The sequence below is a fragment of the Meleagris gallopavo genome, chromosome 6 (genome assembly GCF_905368555.1).
Source record: "Meleagris gallopavo chromosome 6, MGAL_WU_HG_1.1, whole genome shotgun sequence".
In the NCBI taxonomy this organism is placed as follows: domain Eukaryota; kingdom Metazoa; phylum Chordata; class Aves; order Galliformes; family Phasianidae; genus Meleagris; species Meleagris gallopavo.
This window is the reverse complement of record NC_139409.1, coordinates 14,465,421-14,487,818: the sequence shown is the minus strand read 5'-3', so window position 1 is coordinate 14,487,818 and position 22,398 is coordinate 14,465,421. Positions and strand designations below refer to the sequence as shown.

At 39.2% G+C, this 22,398-nt stretch overlaps 1 protein-coding gene across 9 annotated transcripts in view; it reads right to left on the bottom strand.

Annotated features, from left to right (window-relative positions):
• ZNF438 (zinc finger protein 438) overlaps window positions 1-22,068 on the bottom strand; it is a 128,007-nt gene extending 105,939 nt beyond the window's left edge. For 3 of the 9 annotated variants that reach the window (XR_014884195.1, XR_014884196.1, XM_085227152.1), the window contains exons 1-3: window positions 21,489-22,068; window positions 19,705-19,785; window positions 19,170-19,223 (exon numbers count right to left, since the gene is read on the bottom strand). The gene's annotated coding sequence lies outside the window, so the exon portion shown is untranslated. Of the gene's footprint in view, window positions 1-19,169; window positions 19,224-19,704; window positions 19,786-20,986; window positions 21,467-21,488 lie in introns of those variants that run through there. The other 6 variants (XM_085227155.1, XM_085227157.1, XM_085227153.1 and 3 more) reach the window with 6 other exon arrangements.
• Window positions 22,069-22,398: the final 330 nt, after the last annotated feature.

The following is a 22,398-nucleotide window of genomic DNA, read 5'->3' as shown; positions in this document are numbered from 1 at the left end:
GAGGTTTATCTTTCTATACATTCATTTCTTAATTTTCTTTATTTAACATGCTTTGCTATATATTTTTCAATGTACAAATTAAGGAAAACCGTGTTCACTCTGAGTTCTCAAACTATTTTAAAGCAATGTATAAAGAAGTAAACAAGTTACTACTAAGCAAAACTTTTTATGAAAAGTAACAACTATTTTGTATGCTATCATACTTTTTTTTTTCATTTCTTTAGTCCTCACAGAACAAGTCAGTAACTCTAATTCTGAGATACAGTGTACAATCTGGCATCAACACAAAACCAAAAGTCTCCTTATATGTCCTAGCAAAAATGTTTTGAACTCAAAGGCCAATCTTCGCAGTGATAATTTAGTTCACTGAATCATTGACTCAATCCACTGAAATGCTTGACATCATACCAGTGTTGTACTACATGCAAGCCTTACATAGCATAATGAAAGAAAATAGTGAAGAAAAACACAAATCAACTGCATAACTGAAAAGTAATCTGATGATGTTAATTCAGCATACATGTTTTCTGTGACTGTTCTTTTTTCCACTTGAAGATCCCTTGACAAATTTTTAGTTACTGTTAGTATCCTCTAAAATGCAAATGTTTTCACATGTTATTTCCAGCACTATAGTGCTACACGTTCACCTTGCAGACTCAACACTGAAACTTTATTCAAATCGTAGTAATTTCTGGGTATTAGCAGCTTTTGCTGAAGTACAGAGGTCACAAACAATGACCATCTTTTCCACACTAATCTTTTAATTTAACTAAGTGAACAAAAGTAAACTTAGAACCAGTGTATTCAGCAGTTCAGCTATTTAGCCTTCAATTTTATTTTCAAAGCACACTTCAATCAATACATGAACTGAGACTCCTTTCACATGCCCATTAATACTCTTTTTCCCAACAGTTCTTCACTCTCAAAAACTAAATAGCTCACTACTACTACACACTAACAGTGACAATACATTTTCAAATTTTAACCTGCTGGTTCATTCAAAAAAACACCATACTAAAAGCAAAACTAAAAAGGTCCCTGAAAAAGTAATTTTTTTTTTTCACCTGTTGAAAAAGACTGGGTTTAGTAACAAAACAAAAATGGCAACAGTTTTCTAAAATTATTTCTGTATAGATTCCAGTATGTTTGTACCTTGTGCAAACCATACCTGAATTTTAAACCAAGTGTTTCACTGAGTTGCTTATATGCACTCATATTTCAGTTCTGTCTACAATTTAGGTTTCTTGTAATTCAAAATCCCTGTTAAACTCAAAGAAAGAAAATATGTAATGATTTCCAATAGGACAAACTATTCTGAAGACACATAGACAATGTAGGCTTAAGGCATCTGTTTCCTTTCAAATATCTGACTACATGGTTCCTTTATAACTGACTGAAAAGCAGAATCTTCCATGGATGTTACAATGAGGAATGCTAGCGTGCATTTGTGAAGCAAACATTACACTGCCGCCTCTCCTGAGCTTGACATTGGTCCTTACCACTCTATTGCACAGTGTTTGACATAAATCACTAAGTGGCTACTTGGCCACTGGCTGTTTCTTTCCAGTGCGATTTAACAGTGAAGTATGAAAGACATTATACAATCGCAACATAAAACTATGCTGTTATCTACTTAGGTTTCCTTTGCCATGAAATGGTCCAGCATCTGGATTGGCTGCATCATAGTTTGGTTTGGCTGAACAGCATGTTAAAGAACAAGACAGGAGTCACACAAAGTATAAAAATTCTCGTCCTCCCGATCCTCATTTTGAAGGCTTTGGAAAGGAACCGTCCACTGACTGACACACGGCTCCAACACGAGCACAGCAGACCGCCGGCCGCCCGGGCCCTGTCCGTGGTGCTTAACCAACAGCCCGGCCCGCAGCGCTCGCCCTGCTCCGGGCTCCCGGGGCACCGCGGCACACAGCGGTAACGTGCCTCAAAGCGTCCCTGGGCCACCGCGACGGAACGGGTCGTCGGGCTGCAGCCTTGGAACACGAAACTTCCAGGGACCGGAGGGGATTTTACACGTTTACTATATCCACGTTTTCCATCAACAGCAATGCTGCCTTTTGACCGCTGCCTGGTGCTCCTCTGGGAACTGGCCCCGCTGGCATTTTCGTATAAACACAATGATTAATGGCCTTTGCTCACTGAAAATTCGTGACATTTTTCAGCCACTCTGTAACATGCTTAACAGCTACTCAATAGCTACTCACATTTGACGAGTGTCCTAACATGTATGTTGCTGCCAGTTCAAAAAGTTCTGAAATTCTGAATGAACACACAGGATTGAACGATAGAACATCTACACGGCTACCTGTAACTTACCCTCATCACATTCCTTTCTTTCTTTCATTTGCTGGCACGTCTAACTCATTGTGTTTACTTCCTCTTAAAAAGAGCGTCATATTCAAAAAGATCCAATCTTAGAAATAAAATAATTAGCTGCAGTTTGTACGTATTTCACACCCCTACATCCAGAACAGATGTTATGTTGGCCACCACTTCAAGACGTCCTATTGGTTTTAACTTTTAATGACTGCTGAAGTGGAAATCATTCTAGGAGACTTTCTTATTATTAATGGACTTCATAGCACTCCTACTCTTCCAATATCAGTTCTTTCCAAATACAAAAGATGACACTGAGTATGGACCAATATAATCAATTTTAGATCATTCAAGCAAATGACAAAGCTTGTACATTTCTATACAATCTTAAAATCTATTTTGTTCAGCTTGTAACGCTAAGATAAGATAGTTAAAAAAGACATTCAAAATGCAGTACTCCAGAACGCAGAGTAATCCCTTGAAATCTGCTGTTAATGGATCTAAGAATTTCAAACAAGTGGAGTTCAAGTTGGATAGAATTAAAAAGTCAAATTCATCTTAATGCCATAAAAAAGCTCTATCATGTTTACACTCCTCCTTATGTTACCACAGAATGAAAGGATAAATACAGAAGAAAAAAAAAATCAAAAAAAATGAAAAAGAGTCTTAAAACTACACTGTAAATTGTCTTCAACAATCAAAGGAAGCAGAGCTTACACTTGTAATAATTCAAAGTAATCTTCATGGAAAGATACTCAGGTCTTTACAGGAAATTGGTATCCAGACAGACACATGGGCTCTGAATATTAGGTGAACTCAATTAACCTAACTTGATGCTTGTCCATACGAGGATGTTTATTTTAGATGTTAGACAAAATCCTTCAGGATACTACAGAGAAAATGAAAAATAGGCTGTAAAGGTTATGACAGTAATTTTTCTGTTATTCTCGTGCTTTAAGCAGGCATCAAAACTAAAAATCTTATCCTCTGGGAAGGGAGAACTATCTGAAAGTAATTACACTACTAAATATCTTAATAGTATTAAACTAAACCACCTTGACCCTAACTGAATTTATTTTTGGTACATTTGTTAGAAGAACAAAGCTTCTCAGTGATGACTATACCATCTAATGCAGTGAACATTAGTTCAGGTACTAGAAGAAAGCATTAAATCAAATTTGTAATTTCATATTAAGCTTAACTACAAAATCTAATTTAAAACAAGGCATGTAACAAAGCATAAGTTAAACAGTATCATGTAATTTCATTTCAGAAGAAAAATACTTAGCCAAAAAGAAAAAAATGAAGTACTTAGTTAAGAAAATACATCCTCCTAACAGAAGCCCATGAAATGTCAATTATGTTTAAAAAGCCATTTCATTTACTTCATTTTTCACACCTCTTCTTTCACATACTGTGTCATCTTTTAAATGATGGTTCCACGCCACCACTATTCCCCAACATTCAGAAACTTTTTAGAAACCAAGCTCCCCAGAAAGTACAGATTAGCAAAAGCACAGATAGCTTCCAGGAAAGTTAGCAAAACCTAACTATTTTAAGGCTGAGTTAGACTTGAAACAAAGCATTAGAACACTGAAGCTATGCAGTTGACAAAGCTCCTGAGGAAATGACAATGACATACATAAAGACTGACTAGTGCAACACACGAAAGCATTTGTTCAAGTAACAGTATTTGCCAAAATTCTGCAGTGCTTTCACTATCCAAATCTTCAGTCAGAAGCTTTATTTATTATTACTGAAAATTTTCTGTTTTAATCCTATTTTCACACCAGTATTTCAGCCTGCATCAGTAGCTCCTTATCCTACAAGTATGTATCCAAAGAGATATCCACAGACTGAAACACCAGCTTTCTTACAAGACAGATTACATACAGTTAATGTTCCCGTACCTAGGTAATTAATCAGGGAGAAAAGCGTGCCTATAGCAGAATTCTTTTGGCTGAGACCACTAGGTGACTTCAGCAGACAGCCAAAAAGAAACAGAAGCCTCACTGCAATTGGTCTTCCCCCACCCCCAGTAAAAACCCATCAGAACTTACAACCCAGACTATTTTTACATGTTTGGTCATCCTATGTGATGGCCCAGCCAGAGCACATTTCCTGAACTTCAAGCTCACTGAACGTCTCAGTGGCAATCCTGGACAAAAATTCCTTGCTTCACACCCTGCTATGTGATCTATATAATGGTTCTCTGGCATGGCTACATTATGCCCATCTGTCAGAGTGGAACTGTGCCTACATAACAGGTTCTATGCTACTTCCAGTAATATCTTGTTGATAATGAAAGCTTACTTAGGAAATGACACAGTGCAAGTTCAGCTTCTGACTGCATCTTTTGCCTTAAAAGAAAAAGCAACTGAAGGTGATTGCTTTTCTTCAGGAGATTTCTCTCTTGAAACCAATTTCTTCAATTGCACAAATAAAGACTTCACACATACACGACCAGAAATGAGAACATCTCAAAAATTTTCTACCGATGAAGACAGCTTAAGAAGTCACAGTAATTCATATTTCACAATTGTAACCAACACCAAAAGAGTAAGCTCAAGGTCTTGTGAAGAATTATATACAAGTTTCTCAAAAGTATGCATGGGAGCAATATTAATTGAATGAAGAAGGAGAAACACCAGCTCATCATTTTATGAAATGTATGTGAACAAAATAAATTGTAGCTGAGCAGTTTCTTTTATGACTGCAAATTTATCTATTTTCCATTTGTAAAAACAACACCATTTCAAAAGCTAAAAAGAGCAAAGAACAGAAAAACTGTTACTATGACAATTATTAGACAATTAGAAGATCAAAAATATTTTTCCCCACATTTCTACAGATTCACAGAATCACAGAATTGTAGGCATTGGAAGGGACTTCCAGAGATCATCGAGTCCAATCCCCCTGCAAAGCAGGCTCCCTACAGCAGGTTGCACACAGATAGGAGTCCAGGCAGGTCTTGAATATTTCCATAGAAGGAGAATCCACAACATCCCTAGGCAGCCTGTTCCAGTGCTCCATTACTGACTGTGGAGAAGTTCCTTTGCATATTGGTGTGGAACTTCCTGTGCTCCAGTTTATGGTCATTTCCATTTGTCCTGTCCTCGCAGAGCTCCGATTCTTAAAAATCATGAAACAGAGACATCTCATACTCTTACTTGGCAACGAGTACTTCTGAACTCATTTTTAAATTCAAACTGTACAATTCCTTCTTGTTCTGCTTTCTTCCGTGCTATCCCAGCCCCAAACTAAGCATTAATTTGTTGTTTTGGTCCAAGTCACTATTTTGTTCTGCTGCAGTTCTCAGCCCATGACTAAGGACTGCAGGTCCATGAGACGGAACCTATAGATCTTAATGTTGTTAGCAATATGAAGCATCATTCGTGGTGGAATTGCAGCACATCATTAAGCTTTTCAGCTATACCGTAGTTTGTAATGACTGAGACTTTTTTTTTTTACTTTATTGATGTTCACAATTAATACTGCTTTGACCAAACAAGCACAGAATATATAATTTAGTTTTGCTATATATTAGCTTTCCTTTCAGATAAGGAATATCACAAATACCAGACAGCGACTGCACTGCACTTATAGTACAACTTACTCAACATTAGAGAAACGGTCAGTATCCACACAGCCATTAAGGCCTGCAGGGATCCTGGCAGGTCTTCCAGCCCAACTTCCCTGCTCAAGGCAGGGTCAACCTGCTTTGAATTTAAAGCTTTATCCAGATGAGTTTTGAAAACCTCCAGTTCAACAAATGCCCCTCAAAAATGAAGTTACATTTACTACTTGGCCAAATGGATAGTCTGAAAATCACCGTAACACCGAGCCTGTGTTTGTACAAGATTTCTCCGGTAATTCCTTTTCCAATGCTTTTACCACACTCCAGAAATAGCTGTACAGGTATTCTTGTTCTCATGCTACACGTGTAGCCAGTCAGGAAGTTGGATTCTTTATGTCTGGCAGTGAAAAAAGATACTTTCTAACAGAGCATCACATTTATTTTTTTTTTCCCCCAATTCATTCTTACACTAAAGATAAACAGGTTATTTCAAGGAGTAGAAGGAGGCTTACATGTTTGACAAAGTTACTAACATAAATAATTAAAGATTACTAAAGGAAAGATCAAGGAAACACTACTTGCATATTACTTCCTTTTCTTCATCTTCAACTTGAACAGTTGAGGAATAAGCTATTACTGGTAGTATAGTGACATTTTTCCGGCAAAAATTCACTTTTAGGATCTTATTATCAGCTTAGACCACAGAATTAACCAACTAGGACTGCAATGCTGTCAGAAGATCAAGTGTTCTGTTTTCTTAATATGGAGGTCTTAATGTATTTTAGATATACTCAATACTTCAGAATTTACTTGAACATAGTCAAAAGATATTTGAAAATCTTAGATAACACAGCCATAAAATTCCATTAAAAGTTTAATGATTAAGGTAAGAATATAACAAATTCACCTATACAAGCTAACCAACAGAAACCTGAGATGTGGCACTGAAGTACAGAATCATAGCTGGCGTTGAAATGACATGAAAACTAAATGAGAAACAATCAATCCCTAATCACTACTTCTATTTGTATTACAATATTTCAGGTTACTTGGACACTGATTCCCTCAGGGGAGACTAAAAAAAGACACAACCTCTTGTGCCATTCAGGAAGGATTTTGTACAGGCTTTTTCTTATTCTAATGAAGTCTGGAAATGTTGTTAACGCTCACACATTAGAAGGCAGATAACCAACAGCTGATAAAAATTCAGCAATCAAAAAAACACTCCAAATGTGCAAGGTGAATTGTCTTTGTAAATCCGACTCAAATAATGGTACTGGTTTTACCTTTACAGCTCCAAAGTTGAACAGTACTAAATTTTGCCATGTGATGTACAGTGAGCAACATTTACCGTGATTTCTGTAAGAATTTCTGCTAAGAAGTTTCTTAGAAAGTCAACTAGATAACTACAGAAAGATACAATCTCTACGCAATAAAAACATCTATGTTTGTGCAGCTATATCCATCACACAGAAAATAAAGTACATTTTTAAAAAGTAACTTCAAAGAGTCTTATTTGCAGACTTAAACAAAATAAGCATTCAAGAGCTGGACAGAAAAAAATAAAAGGAGCATACCAGAACACAGCAAAAATGAGAGTGAGATGGCCAACTTGGAGCTGGCTGATCAAGTAACAGATGAGCTAGGCCAAGGTGATACACAGTTCCAGTATCTTAAAATTCTAACTGCATACCGACTAATCACTTTTAAGATGTTTCATTGTGAAAGACTCCAAAAAAGGACTGACCTCTATCACACACTTTTACGCCTATGATCAATCAAAGCACAACAGATTCTATGGCCCAGCTTTCCTTCTGCAAAAACTAAACCATATCACATGTTGTATTAAGGACTGTTCTGACTGCTTTTGCGCTACACCGATCCTGTCCCCAAACTATGTCTACTGCACTGCTAACCCAGTCTGTCAGTGTTTCATTGCTAAGGACCTTTTTTCTGGATACCTGAGAGCCTACTTCACTCCAAGAACACATACTTACAAAACTAGATATGTAAATATAACAGTTGTGGTTTTTTAATTACCTTGAATGTTTAAAACACTAATTAGGAATTATAGCCTGTTTCTCAAAAATGGTAAACCAGGGAGTGGGACTTAGCTCCTTAAGACTAGAATTTGGAACTTAACAAAATATACATTAAAAAAAAAAAACACCAAAAAACGTGGCTCTGTTATCAGCATTGTTCTGGTCACAAATTTAAAACAGAGTACCATAAAGGCTGTTAAGAAGAAACTTAGCTCCCTCCCAACCAACCCTAGTATAGCATCCTAAGTACTAATGAACAATCATTTTTTTCTCATTTAGACAAAAAGAATTCTAAACATACAACCAATGTATTCCAAAATTTTCTTGCAAAATTAAATTCAGTTCAGCTTCCACAGCCGAATAATTGGACTTCAGCCACAAGGCCCTTGTGAAGATTGCACCAAGGGAAGCAATTGTCCAGCTGTGTGCTGAGAACATGCAGAGGCAGCAGCATCCTCCCTCCCTGCAGTTGCATAACCAAACTGTTATACTCAGTCCTCTGAACAGGGAGGCTCAGCTGTTCAGTCTGCACTCTTTGCTCTTACAGTCATATTCATCTCTTCTTTCAGGAAAGGACACATTGTTTTGAGTTCTCCTGCACAGAATGCCCTGATTCCCTGAGCTCCCAGCAGTCTGATGCAAAAACAGACCGAGACATTATTTCTTTGAAGAACAAGTTCATCATTAAACAGTATTATTTTTCTTTAGTCAACCTGGCACAAATACATTTCCTAATATCAATCAAAAAAGTTAGACACAAATATTCCATAGGCTTGTCTACATCTGGAGATATTCCTTGATTGATCAGCAGCCAGAAGCAACACAAAATAGTGTCTATTGCTCAGAATGGAGAGCCATTTGCCACATAGCATACAGGACAAGATCTGCAGACAAGTTGTACATCCAAATTCTGTGATTTATTTAGATTATATTTTTTGTAGGATTTGTTATTGTATGCCTGCACAATGTTACCAATAAAATACCTTATTACAGAAAATCTTCATGCAGACAAACATGTAAAGAATAAATTGAATTCTAACCTGTCCTACTTCACTGCCTTCATTCATTTCTACTGTGTTCTTTTTATTGTGCAGATAATCCTTGCTAATATTACTTTTCCATTTTCGTATCCACTACCCTGTTAGTTCTTTGAAAAAAGAAAAGGTTAAAGACACAGATCTTTGAAGACTATTAGATGTATTTAATGAAGTGTCCCCCAAACATGTTCATGGAGAAAAATATGTGAAATAAACAAGTCAAAATTATTCCTGGCTGATGTCCAACAACCAGCTGTGGTGTTCTGACTATGCTAACCCTGGGAACATTCTTCCTTGTCCCTGGGCCTCCAGCTTTCCCTTCTGTTCCTAAGGATATTTCTATTCCTAATTTACTAGTTTAATCTCAATCTAAGCAAGACCAAACTGAATTCAAGAGAATGCTGGAGCATTCTCCTACAAAGAAAGGCATAGGAGCTGGACTTGTTCAGCCTGAAGAAGGCTCCAGGGAGACCTTACAGCAGCCTTTCATTATTTAAAGCTGCTTATAAACAAGGCAGAGACTGACTTTTTATATGGCCTGGTAGTAACAGAACAATGGCGAATGGCTTTAAGCTAAGAGAGGGGAGGTTGTGGCTAGGTGTGAGAAGGAAATCTTACTCAGAGCATAGTGAGGTACTGGAATAAGTTGCCCAGAGCAGTTGTGATGTCCCATCCCTGGACAGGTTCAAGGCCAGGCTGGATGGACCCTAGGCAGCCTGATCTGCTGGGTGGCAACTCTGCCCACAGGAGGGAGGTAGAACTGATAACATTTAAAGGTCTCTTCCAACCCAAGCCACTCTATGAAATATCTTGTTTTGTTTTTTGAAGAGGTCTAGATGGGGTAGGGGATATAAAAAATATATATATATGGTACTAACTGTGAAAGTAAATGGTTGAACTGTGAAAGATATTTTCTACTTTTCTTCTACAAGTCTTTTGATACATCAATTTACTTACTGCATGCTTTACTGCACACAGGCCTCATGATCCATAGCATGTAAATGTCAGTGATTGTGCTATAAGTCTGGACTTAAATAACTTAAAAAAAAAAAAAAGTGCAATAGCACTGATAAAAGAGTTCCACTAAAAACCACATTCCTTTGATTAATCTAAAAAAAAAATACACATTACCATTGACTACAGATGAATAGGTAACTCATTTATTCAGTATTTCAGGCTTCATAAATATATAATTTGCACAACTGTTCCCTATAGTAGCTGTAACATTTGCTTGATGTAAAAATGATGAAAATCCACAGAATGGAAATCAAATTCATTTTATACAGATATAAGAATGAGCTTTAAGTTCCTGAAATGCAAAAATGAAAATATTTTTATTTTCAAAGCTGTTCATCTAAAAGCACACAATTAGAAAGTCTTAAAAATACAGACAACATTTGGGATGAAATAACCACAGAAATGTTAATAGTGTTATGACTCTTCATTCTCCCTTGGCACAAAACAAAATACCTACAGGTCTATCCCTACACTTAAACCACTTTTCTTTTTCAGCTAAGAAAGCAGCGTCTAAATATGGTTAGCTGTGCAGTAACACTTAGCATTAGCTGAGCCTATCAGGCATTCTTATTCCTATATTTATCTACCAGGAACAGAAAATATTTTCACTAGTCAATAATAGCTGCAAATAAGCTATCAATGAATGTGTGTGCTTCCTTTACGTGGTCAGAAATAACAGCGACCTGGAATCTTGTTTGTTACAGTATTGCAAACATGAATAAACTGCAGACAGGTTTATCCTGCCTCCAAAAATCACTGCCTCCACTTCTGTTTAGCAAAAGTCCGTGAGAATACAAGCTGAGTGCATGTTTTGTGAACTCTGAAGGGAGAGACTTCCAAAAATAACTGTCCTGAAATAAGAAATGGAGCAGTTAAATATTAGAGGTGGGAAGTGTATCACCAGTACCCACGTCTGTTTGTGTCCATCTCAAAAGAAAACAATACACAGGATTTAATCCACTTATGAAGGATTAAAGGTTCTCATCTGATTGAAAAATCACTATTTTCAGTGCCAGCTCTTTAAAGCACAATGGTTCTGTCAGTATATTAACTCATTTTAAAGAGTTGATTCAGAAATCATGCCCATTCCTCTTCTTAAATGAAAGATGGCAGCTGGTGGGTATTTTTTTTTTGCTTGTTTTGTTGCTGTTTGTTTCTGTTGTTTTTCCTCTCCTTAATATCAGCACTCACACCATGAAATTCCAGCTGGGTAGTATAACTACTAGAGTTTTTTGTCTCAAGAACTAACGGCAATCTGACAAGCTGGTCTGTTCCTCTCCTCTTCCTCATCTTCTTACATTCTGACAAACTCAAATTTGTCTCAAGTTTTTCAGGCAAATATATTTTCACTTTCAGGTAACACAGACAGAAGAGTACTTAATCCTCCTAAACTTTGATTCACAAAACTCTTATTTTTTTACCAGGAAGAGATGCAGGGCAAGACATACCACAATGAACTTTACCTGCACTGCCCAATTTTACAACATTCCAACCTACATTACATTGCCAATGTTTTATAATAAATATTCCATAATAAGGCCTGAGTGTTTTGAGACAAAATACAGGGATTATTTCAGTATGCATACATTAAAATAAAGAACCGCAAGATTACCTGCAGCATGTCAGGAGGCATTACTAAGCAAATGCAGCAAGCAGCTAGGTGGAATTAAAATGTGGGTTGTAAATAATCCATTATGGCAGAGCTCTGCAAAAAGACTTTGTCATGCTTATATTTAAGGACAACCACAGTCAAGTCACATAAGAATACTAGTGTTAATATATTTACATATAAATATGTACATGTATGTAAATATAGAGAACCAAGAAAGCATAGAATGCAATTTGAAAAGCACAACATCTATTTTGCAGTCCATGATGTCAAACTCATGCAGGTAGTCCAGCAAAAATAGTATCTATAAAAGAGACTTTGGAAGACAGTTTTGTTCTGATTTTATTCCATCACAAGCAGCATGCATCCTGAGATTTTCCCATTGGTGGATAGAGAGCTGCTTCTGAACTAGGGCAAATCCAAGAAAACTGGGAAAGACTGTCATTTGTTTGATGCACCAGTGGTAACTAACATAACTCTATCAGAATGCTAATTAATATTTTAGCAGTACTTGAAGTATGCACGATGAAGTATTAAGTCACTCAAAGAAGCAACAAAAAAACTGCCCTTAAAGATCTGGTCAAGCAGCACTCCGCAACGAACCTCAGTTTGTGAGCTTGGAAAGTGAGAAACCACTGCATCTAAAAACAAAATGACTGCAGTTCTATAAAAACGCATGCCATTGCACCTGATGTGTGTTACATTTGTTTACATGTTACTTTTTATAGCCTGCTTCAAACTGAGCCACTTAATTGTGCCTTAGATAAGTTAAATGAATTAATTACTATCAAATCTTAGGAATATTTATGCACTTCGTCACAACAGTAATTTACATGTCTTCTCAAGGAGAGAACTTGTAGAACTCTAAATATAAAAATACAGTTGAGTACATTGTCTGAAAGCTTAAGAAACTCATCTCATTCTGATTTTTCCCTAATTTCATGTTAGCTTGCTAAAACCAATCACCCTTTTTCTCTGTACTGAATACAATAATTTTAGGCCCAGTTCTTCCCTGCATCACAGCTACAAACACCACCTAGCCTCCAGCACATTAAGGGCAACTAAATCAAAGAGCTTTATTTAAGTTAAACTAAGATCAACACAAGCACACACGCACACACACACACACACACACACACACACACAGAAGATGGCACAAGATCAGCAGCACCACCTTATGTCCCTTTAACCTGTCTTTGACACAAAAGGCAGAACACACTGCACAGGTCTCTGAAGCCACATACTTTTTAAAGAACAAAAGTCATCACCACTGAGGGAATTTGTCAGCACAAGAAGTTCATAGTAGAAAGTTGTGTTTGTTATATACTAAACTCTTCACAAAGCGAATTTAAGACAGATTACTTTTAATTATAATATAACAATTTCCCACCATATTCATCTGAATGGGAGTGGAACAAGACAGGAAGAGAAAGAAGATCTTTATGTCCTACTGGATGGCAAGTAGACTTTGGTACAGTTGTACATATTTTCAACTAACTCTGAATTTAGTGTTTTCCTAATCCAAAGTCAAAAGCAAGCTGTTTTGAAAGGGCTTTAACCGAAAGCACTGCCCAGCTGTGCTTGTTGCACAGGAAGCTCAGAATGCAACACCCACCAGATGCATTAGGTAAGCCCTACATGTAGATGGAGTTCCTACAAAATCTCAGGCACCTGGAAATCACATAAAGGTAACAATAAGCAACTAAATTACAAACTGCTTAATTTCAAGATACCAGCAGCACCTCCTGTCTGTTCACTCATATTCATTTAGTGCTTCTTGGTTTCTTGGTTAGTTTTTTTGTTCTTGTGGGTTTTCCCTCCCACCTTCATTTCCTTTTCTAGCGTATTCATACTTTATTCCAGGCTCTGTTTCCTGTGTGTTTGAGTAACATGCTGGTAAGAACCTCCAAATTCAACAACAAATACACACACGTTACATGTGTGACAGCCATGTTACCAACTACACGACAAAGGACCCAGTTAAGAACAGGGCAGAACACCTACTGCATCACAGTTATAACTAAACCAACTTCAACATCTCCTGATAAAAAGATGTTTTCACTAAAATACACTCATCCTATCCTTCATTAGCAAATCAGCACGGTTAACAGGATCACCACCTGGTCTAACTTCTATTTATACAGTAAAAGCATAGGCTTTGGAATGTATGAGAATCAGGCAAAGAAAAGTCACTATTTATTACCTTTCTTTATTTGTGCCACACTGAGCTGACACGCAGTTATGCATTCACAAGAGTTCAGACAGTCACTGTTACTATCACCACCCCACATCTTTCTGGATGCTGTGAGAAAGTGGCACAAAGGTCACAGAAAGCAGATCTCACTGGCATTCTTACAGGTGGTTCCCCCTGAAGAGCAGCTTAAATGAAGCACATAGAAGCTTGCAATGCCTTTGCAGAACAGAACACTGCAGTTCCCACACCTCTGAAGCCAACATTTTTCATCTCTATGCAGATACTTATATTAAAAAGGAAAATAATGCTTTGTTTAATGCTTACATATCACAAATTGAAAATTAGAAGAAATACAAGATAACAACTATATGTCGAGGAGAGAATCCATCTCATTTTTTTGCAAGATAAACAACTTCAGCGAAGAATTTAAAAGAAAAGAAAAATCCTGGAAGCTCATCTAAGTAGTTCTCCATTTAAACAACCTTAAAACCATTTGGCAATTATACGGGCAGACATGAGACGCTGCAGTCAAGATCTTTTTTATATCACAACCTACTTTCCAAATGAATTAAGTGAAGAATCTTTAATGTGAACTAGAAATCATTCAACCAAGATTCAGCAAATTCTAAACCCACACACTTCATCTGTCACGAATTTAGCTGCTAAATCTGACTCTGAAAGGCTGATGTGTTACCTTATTATTTTTTTAAAAAAAGATTTCTCCTGGGTTTGCACAGCAAAGGAACGAGTTTGTGGCCTATCTTACACAGGAAGCAGAGATTTTTATCCTTAAAAACAGGAGGTTCGCCCACACGATCACCTGGGACAAACTTGGCCAGTGCAAGCAGGCTAGAAGGTTATAGGAGCCTGGGAATGTTTAACATCAAGAAAGTAATTACAGCCCAGCAAGATCAGAAGGAATTACACAGGAAACGTGAACAGTAACCCTTTCATGCCAAAAAAAAAAAAAAAAAAAAAAAAATCATGAAAAACTGAACTCTCTGCCGCCAAACTATGAGGCTCTACAAACCAATTGTAAAACACAGGAATGGAAAAAACACTACATATTACTAGGCTATAAATTCCCAACGATGTGATAAAGCTATACTTCCAAGAACAGAAGAAAACCTCTGGCCTTTCTTGTTGCCATTCACATACCGTATAATTAAAGCTCAGTAGAAAAATGAAAACATTTCAAACACTATGTAAAAATGGGCAATTACCTCTTCTAAATTTTTCCTTTTAATTTGATGCTGACCAAATAGTCTCCTCCCTGGAAGGTGGTCACACATCTTGTTCTTATTTAGTCATAGGAAACTTCCTTCCAAAACAAGCAGTGCATTATCCAAGCCAGAAAACTCATTCCCTCAGTTATCTACTTTACAAAAATGAGTCTCCCAAAACCTGAAATAAATCCCATAGCTCAATGGGATTGCTTCAAGCTATCCTATACGTTTGATGGTAAAGAGATTTTTATTCTCTAGAGACACACAGAGAATCTGAGTAGTCTGGCTGTAGCTCAACCCAGTTACAAAGCCTCCAAGTGCCATGCTAGAAAGTGAATATGATCACACACAAATGCTCTTCAAAGACTCACAACAAATTCCACATTAAGAGATATTTTTTTTTTAGCTCACACTAAAGAAAACTGTACTACCTTACATTTATTGATAGATAATACTGTAAAGTATTAGCAAATAACCCAAACAAGAGATGCAATAAAGCAATCAATTATCAGTGCTTTTATGAATTTGTTGATTAAAAACTATAGTGGATGTATCTTCATTACATTATACAAAAATAAGTTCCTGTATAGGAGGAACACTTGTACGCTCGTGGGAGTAAACTCAAGTAATCCCCCCAGAAATGGGATTTAAAAGTACTTTTCTGATTAAAAATACACAATAAACCACTTAAATGCCGTGCTTCCTTAGTTATCATTGAAGTTGCAAATCAGAACAGCGCTACCACTGTCAGCACACCTCGTGTATGGTGACTCACTTATTACAAGTCTTTCTTTCCTCAGTTATTCTACATGATTTTTATTTTGTTTCCTTTTCCTTGCTTTCACTTTTAATGTAATCCATTGTCATCACTAGCTGTGCATGCAGAGTGAACTCCTGCAAGACCAATACCCATCTGCAGTCACTCATTCAGTAGAACCACTAAGGAAATAAAGTTTATGCAATATATAAAAGCAAAATACAAAAGCAACACATGAAAATGTCTCAGGATGGGCATGCAAATGGGGCAGACATAGTGCAGTAAAGAACTAAATTAAGGCCAAAAACTCCTTGGTGAAGTCAAATTACTTCTTCAATTCATAACTGCCATTTTGTTGGAAACAAAAGAAAATAGCTGTTTTGTATCTCCGTTTTTATTACCCACGTTTTCCCTTGTCTATTTACCTGCAATGCAAAGGTGCTGAATTGTTTTCCAACACACAAGTCATCTGCCCTGGATAGAAACCACACCGCTCTAAACTCAGTGGGAATTCCACAGCACACTTCAGGACACACCCAAGAGATGTAACGCTTTGCAGGCGGAGAATTAGGGCAACTTGCTCTGCAGAACTCTGACATCAAACTGCAGCTCTGGTCTTGGCACAGCACCATAACAAGTCAGAGTACCTAGCCTCCATCCAAAACGCTGCAGCTAAAAAGGAAGCTGGTTTGCCCTGTTTTCTTACAGCAGTTCGTCTACATTGCTCGTCAGCAGAAAATATGGCAGGACTTGTTCCTAATTCCGAACAGCCCACTCCAGTCATGATCTTATAAGCCCTGAGGAGAACAGAGCAAGTACCCTACATATCTTGCAGATACGACGCTTCTGGCAACTCATTCTGCTATAATAATTGCTTTTAAAAAAAGTCAGACTTTTTCTGTACTTTGTGATTAAGTGTGCAATAAGTAGGATACACTTCTCTACTTCAAATCCCATCTCTCCTGAAAATGGTAAGGGCTGCTACAATCACCATTAGACCACAAACACCCGGAGCAGGAGGCAGCATGGTTTTATAAAACACAAGATAAAGGAGCACCATCTCAAGAAAAATCAGAAGATTTATTGCTATCCTCCTCTGCAGATTACTGTGCGAATAAATAACACTTTTTCACTACAGGATAACAAATCCCTCAGGCTCCACTAAGCATTAAGTACATCATTATACATGCATGTCAAGAGAGAGTTGGCACAACTCTCAAACATAGCAACCTGTGATCAAAATCACTACAAATTAGACCGTATTTGCGTTCTTATCTCTAAACTGCATAGAGGCAATAGGTGTTCTTGAAGTGCAGGCAGACAACGAGTGGGGGAAAAAAAAAATTATAAGTGAGATAAACAAGCAACCATTCCACTAGGTAACAAATGAACATAAAGCACATTCAGAACCGGCCTCCTTCCCAAAGCTGAGGTACAACACTCCCAGTCTTTTGAAAGAAGAAAAAACAACGCAGCAACTTTGGAAGCATTCTGCTCATTACCAAAGTGAAACAGAGAAACCAATGCAACCACCTTCCCCAGGATCCCACACACATCTGGCACACGCTGGTTTATGGAAAGGCTGGCACCACACAGCTGGCTTCTGAACACATATTTTAGAAAAAGCAATGATCCCCAAGAAGTAAAGCAAAGCTTACCATTTAGATGTTCCAACCATAAATAACATTTAAAGTTGACCATTATTTTAGGCTTATCATCCCCGTCACAGTACCTCTTAATTACTGAAGTTTTTCTGTCTTGATGGGGGAATTTCCTGTTTAAGACTCATACAGAGAAAATGCTGCAGTATAAATCTTGACTATTCTAAGCCAGGAAAATGTCCTACAGGCCACTAAGCCTCCTCTTTATGGCAAGTTCTCCATAATTACAGTATCAATTATAATTTCAGAGATATATTTTGCTTTATAAATAAACTCTCTGCTATTTGAGCTGTGGGAAAGCATGCCCATGTCAACACACCAACCTTTGCAGCACAGTAAGTTTTGAACTGAACACCAACGCTAAATGTTACGATATGAATTCCAGCAGGGAAAAAATAGGAGGAAGATTTCCCTGTTACCTCCCCCCAAATTGCCACATGCTTTCTGAACACTTTTATTCCTGTTGCAGCGCCTCCCCGACAGTTTTCTTTGCTGTTCTAGAGTCAAAGCAAGAAGTTTCAGATAATCTGTTGTTAACTACACCAAAAAGTAAAAACTGCAACTTCCATTAAACAGGATGAAAAGAACAGTTCAGTAGGAACGAGCAGGAGCCAATTCTGTAGTCTTTTCCTGCTGAACGCTGTTTTTGATATTTTTGTATATTTAGGTTTGTATTTGAATTTGACAGAAACCAAAAGCAAATGCAGCTTCTTGAACTTGTCAGTCTTCTCTCTTGGCGTGGCTCAAATTGACAAGGACTCTGTGTTACTGCCTAAAAGTTCTCAGTGTTCCTACTGATGAGAAAATCAAAGCAGTAAGTGGACAGTCCCGAGAGAACAAGTCACAGTACCTAAAGAGGATTCCACTGAGATGTGACCTGATGCAGAGACAGATATACAGATCAGTGAGATGCAACCACCTGTAATCAAGCTAGAGACAAACTTAATTCCTTTACTCACATCATCAATATACGTGTTCCAGATGTTTGGATGCAGTAAATAAGAATTATTAAAGGAATGCAGAGTTCACTTTGTTTGGTTTCTGCCTTTTTTTTTTTTTTTTTTTTAAAGAGGGCACGTAAAATAATTCCTACAGATATTTTGATCTTCAGTTATCAGTAACGTCTGACTTCATATGGGAGACTGAGCACAGCAATGTTCCTCTGACTAATTCAGAGATCAAATGTTTCTCTGCCAAATTCAACCAATCAGGTAAAACTCTCCATGAACTCTGAAGCTACCCAGTAACCCAAACCAAGTCCATTGATAAGGCAGGTAAGACTGTCAAATATGGTGCTTTTTCTTCCCACATCTACTCGAATCAACCGCTGTCTGAGCTCACTGTCCAGCTCCATGAACTGAAAACATTTCCTAAAATGTTTAAGTATGCTATAAATACCCAGGAAAACAGTCCTTTAAAACAGATTTTTGAACATCTCCCCCACTCAGTTAATTAGCTTATTAAGGACAAACCAACACCTGCAAATACTGTACATAAGTCAAAAGATATATAAGTCAAAAGATATAAGTCAAAGATGCATTCAAATGAGCAAACACCATAAACCACAGAATCATAGAACGGCCTGGGTTGAACAGGACCACAACGATCATCTAGTTTCAACCACCCCTCATAGTACACCATTAATTTGTACTTAAATATTGAATCAAGCATTTGAATATTCTGCAAGGATACTTACTGTATTCTTTCAAAGTACCCACCTTGCACATCATGATCCTCCTATGGCCAATAAAGTATTTCATTCATCTTAATTCCTGTTTTAAAGAAAAAAGAGAAAAGTCCCAATCTCTCACAAAATGTATTTCACAAAGGTCAGGACATCATATTAAATTAGAAACAAAGGTATATATTTAAGAAAGCAGTAAATAAACAAGACTCCTCCTAAAACGTCCATGTTCTCAGTAGGGGCAAACACAACACCATGTCCTTTGAGGCTCATCATACATTTCCCATAATCTAGGTTACAAGACACAGCAATAAATGCTTGAATCGTTATTGCTGAAATAACTGTAAGTAAGCACATTCCTGATCTGACCATTTACTTTTAAAACTCTAAGTTTCTGTATCTGTAATAATGTTGTCAGCAAGTTTCCTTCACAAGTTATGCTTTCACTATTCCACCATGTCAGGTCATTCCTTTGACCTGACAGTATCTATCTCATCAGGTTCAAATACATACACAAAACTGTCATCATTTTCATACAAACACTTAAAACATTAAGCCATAAACATTACCTTTTCACATAAAACTCATCAAAACACATAAGTCACTGATGAAGAAAATCCTGTTGGTCTAACGCAGCACAATCACTGAACCTGCACATTAAAAACATATACATATGACATTTGCTAACCATATCCAAAGTCATGTATGGCAATGTCAAAAATCTCACCATACGCTGTCACTGCCATTGCTAGCTCCAATATTCCCATAAATTAGACTCAGAAGATAAATAGGAAATTAGTATTTCCTTCATGAATGTTTGGATAAATACTAGCTACAGAATTTCTGGTCACCTTAAAATCTATTACTCAAGCAGCCTGTGCAAACACTGAAAACCTTTGACTTGTGTCGTTTTTATTCTGATGCTCCAGCTATCATTATGCAAGAATATTTTTTTTCACTGAACCAACACTACTACTAGAAAATATTTTAAACTGGCATCATAACTGTTATAAGGTTTTTCCTTTCTTCCCTTTCTGATCTTTCTGGGACTTGGACAAAACGCAATTCCTTTAACTGCCGAAGTAGAACAAGATATGCCCTTGTGCTGATACGTACATTTTGCTTTGCATAAAAATAGCTTCTAAAAAATAAAAAATTAAATAAACAAAAAGAATTAACTTCACCAGAACTGTTTCTAAAAATAACTAGCTATGATAAGATTAGATGGGAAAAAAAAAAGCAACTGAGTATCTTGGCTGCCGTGCAGCCCCGGAAAAAAAAAAAGAACGAAAAAAAAAAGAATGAGCAAAAAACCAAGCTGCACTCAGCTAATCCTGTGATCCAGGGAGTTGTATATTTACCTTATTTTAGCCATCTCTCTGTGATTTTATTACACAGTAATTATTCCATTGCTCATATCATATTACAAACGCATCAGTGTAAGCAAATCCGTGACAGTAACTTCTACGCTAAGCCAGGTGAACTGCACCACCGATATGGGACTGCTGACTGAGACTCGAGCTCCTTACGCAGCGCCCAGGAGAGCAGTGAGAAAACAACTGCTATTTTCTGCTTGGCTCCTGACTTGAAGGGGATAAGACTGCCAATAGAAAGTAAGGTGCGTCCCACAGATCCAGCTCAGGCACAGAACTGGGCAGTCTTCCAACAAACGTGACTGTGGGACAAGACAAACTGCAGCAAGCCTCTCGTGCTTTCTTTCTCATCTGCCTCACCGAGGGCACGCTTACAGCCCTCCCACAACGCTTCTAGGAAGCCTTCTCACACTTCCTTCTTTGCTTTTCCAACGCCAGAACACACAGGACCCCTCAGTGCTTGGGATACGGTCGTTACCTCGTTAACACGAAGCCCTGAGGAGCTGTGGAGGTGACAGGCCTCAGCCCCAGCCGGGCAGGAGCCCTCCGCCCCGCTCGCATCTACTTCCACAGAGCCGAGGCCGGGCGCCCTCAGGCTCCTTCCGGACCCCGGCAGCGTTACGGGACGGCAGCGCTGCCCGGAGGAGGCGACGAGGTCTGCTGACGGCACCCGGGCCCGGATCCGGGCAGGCGCTGACGGGATCTCACCCGGCGCGGCGCTTCCGCGCCGCAGCTCCCGGCCCAGCCCGAGCACCGGCGCCTCAGCGCCGCCCGGCCCCGCCGTAACCCTCCGGAGCGCGGGAAGCGCCTCGCCGGACGGCCCCGGCTCCTCCTCCTGCCGAGCCCCGAGCGGCCGGCGGACCGCCCGGCCCAGCCGCCAGCTTCCTGAAGCCGGGGCAGCGTGAGCAGAGACCGGGAGCGGCCCCGCCCGCCCCCACCCCGTCCCGCGGCTCCCTCCACCGCGGGGGAAGGGAACTTACACGCGCGCCCCTCTGCGTGCCCGCGTCACGTCACGCCGCCGCGGCGTCACGGAGACGGTGTGGCGTCACGGCCCTCAGGGAGGCCGCTGCCCCGGCGCGGCGCAGGCGTGGTGCCGGCGTTGGCGGGCGAGCGGGGCCGCCGAGGGGCGGCTGCGGCCTGCGGTGGGTGGCTCCTGGGCGCGGGGTTGTGTTTGGCTGCCCGTGCGCCGCCCTGCTGTTGCCTGTACTTTGTAGCGGGTGGCTGCGCTCGCTCTGAGCCAGCCACCTCGCCTGGTCCTCCTGGCCCTTCGTTTCCTTCGTCCTCGCAGACGCGCGGACATCTTGGGCCGGAAGGGACCTTAAAGATGGCCGGCCCTAACCCTGTGCTGTGAGCGGGGCTGCCCCCCAGCAGCTCGGCCTGCCCAGGGCCCCGTCCGACCCAGCCTTGAGCCTCTCCAGGGATGGGGCATGGCTCAGCTTCTGTCCCCTTCCGTCATACGACTGCACCTCACAGCTTGGTGTCTTCTGCTGTCTCCATCATCACAAACTCCTCGGAGCTCTGCCAGGACACCCTGAGCCCCACGTTTACCACAGCTGTTCTGTTGTGTCACAGCCATTTGCTGAAAAACAGGATGATAAGGTCACCCCAGCCACTGCTGGAGCAATGGGTCTGTAAAGTTGCATTAACACATCTCCTGGGAAGTGGGAGTTGGGAAGGGGAAGTGGGGCTGGGCTAAGCATTTAATTCTGCTATCTGTTGTCATGTGCTTGGAAAAAAAGCACAAGAAATTGCAAAAATAGAGGTCAAGACAGGAGAAGATGCAAGAACGACGTACTCCTTTCCAAATCTCCATATTGCTCCGTGTATACCTAAGGCTGAAAACTAACTTTGTAGTGTAGACAGTACGTTAGCATATTTAAAGTCTGTAAA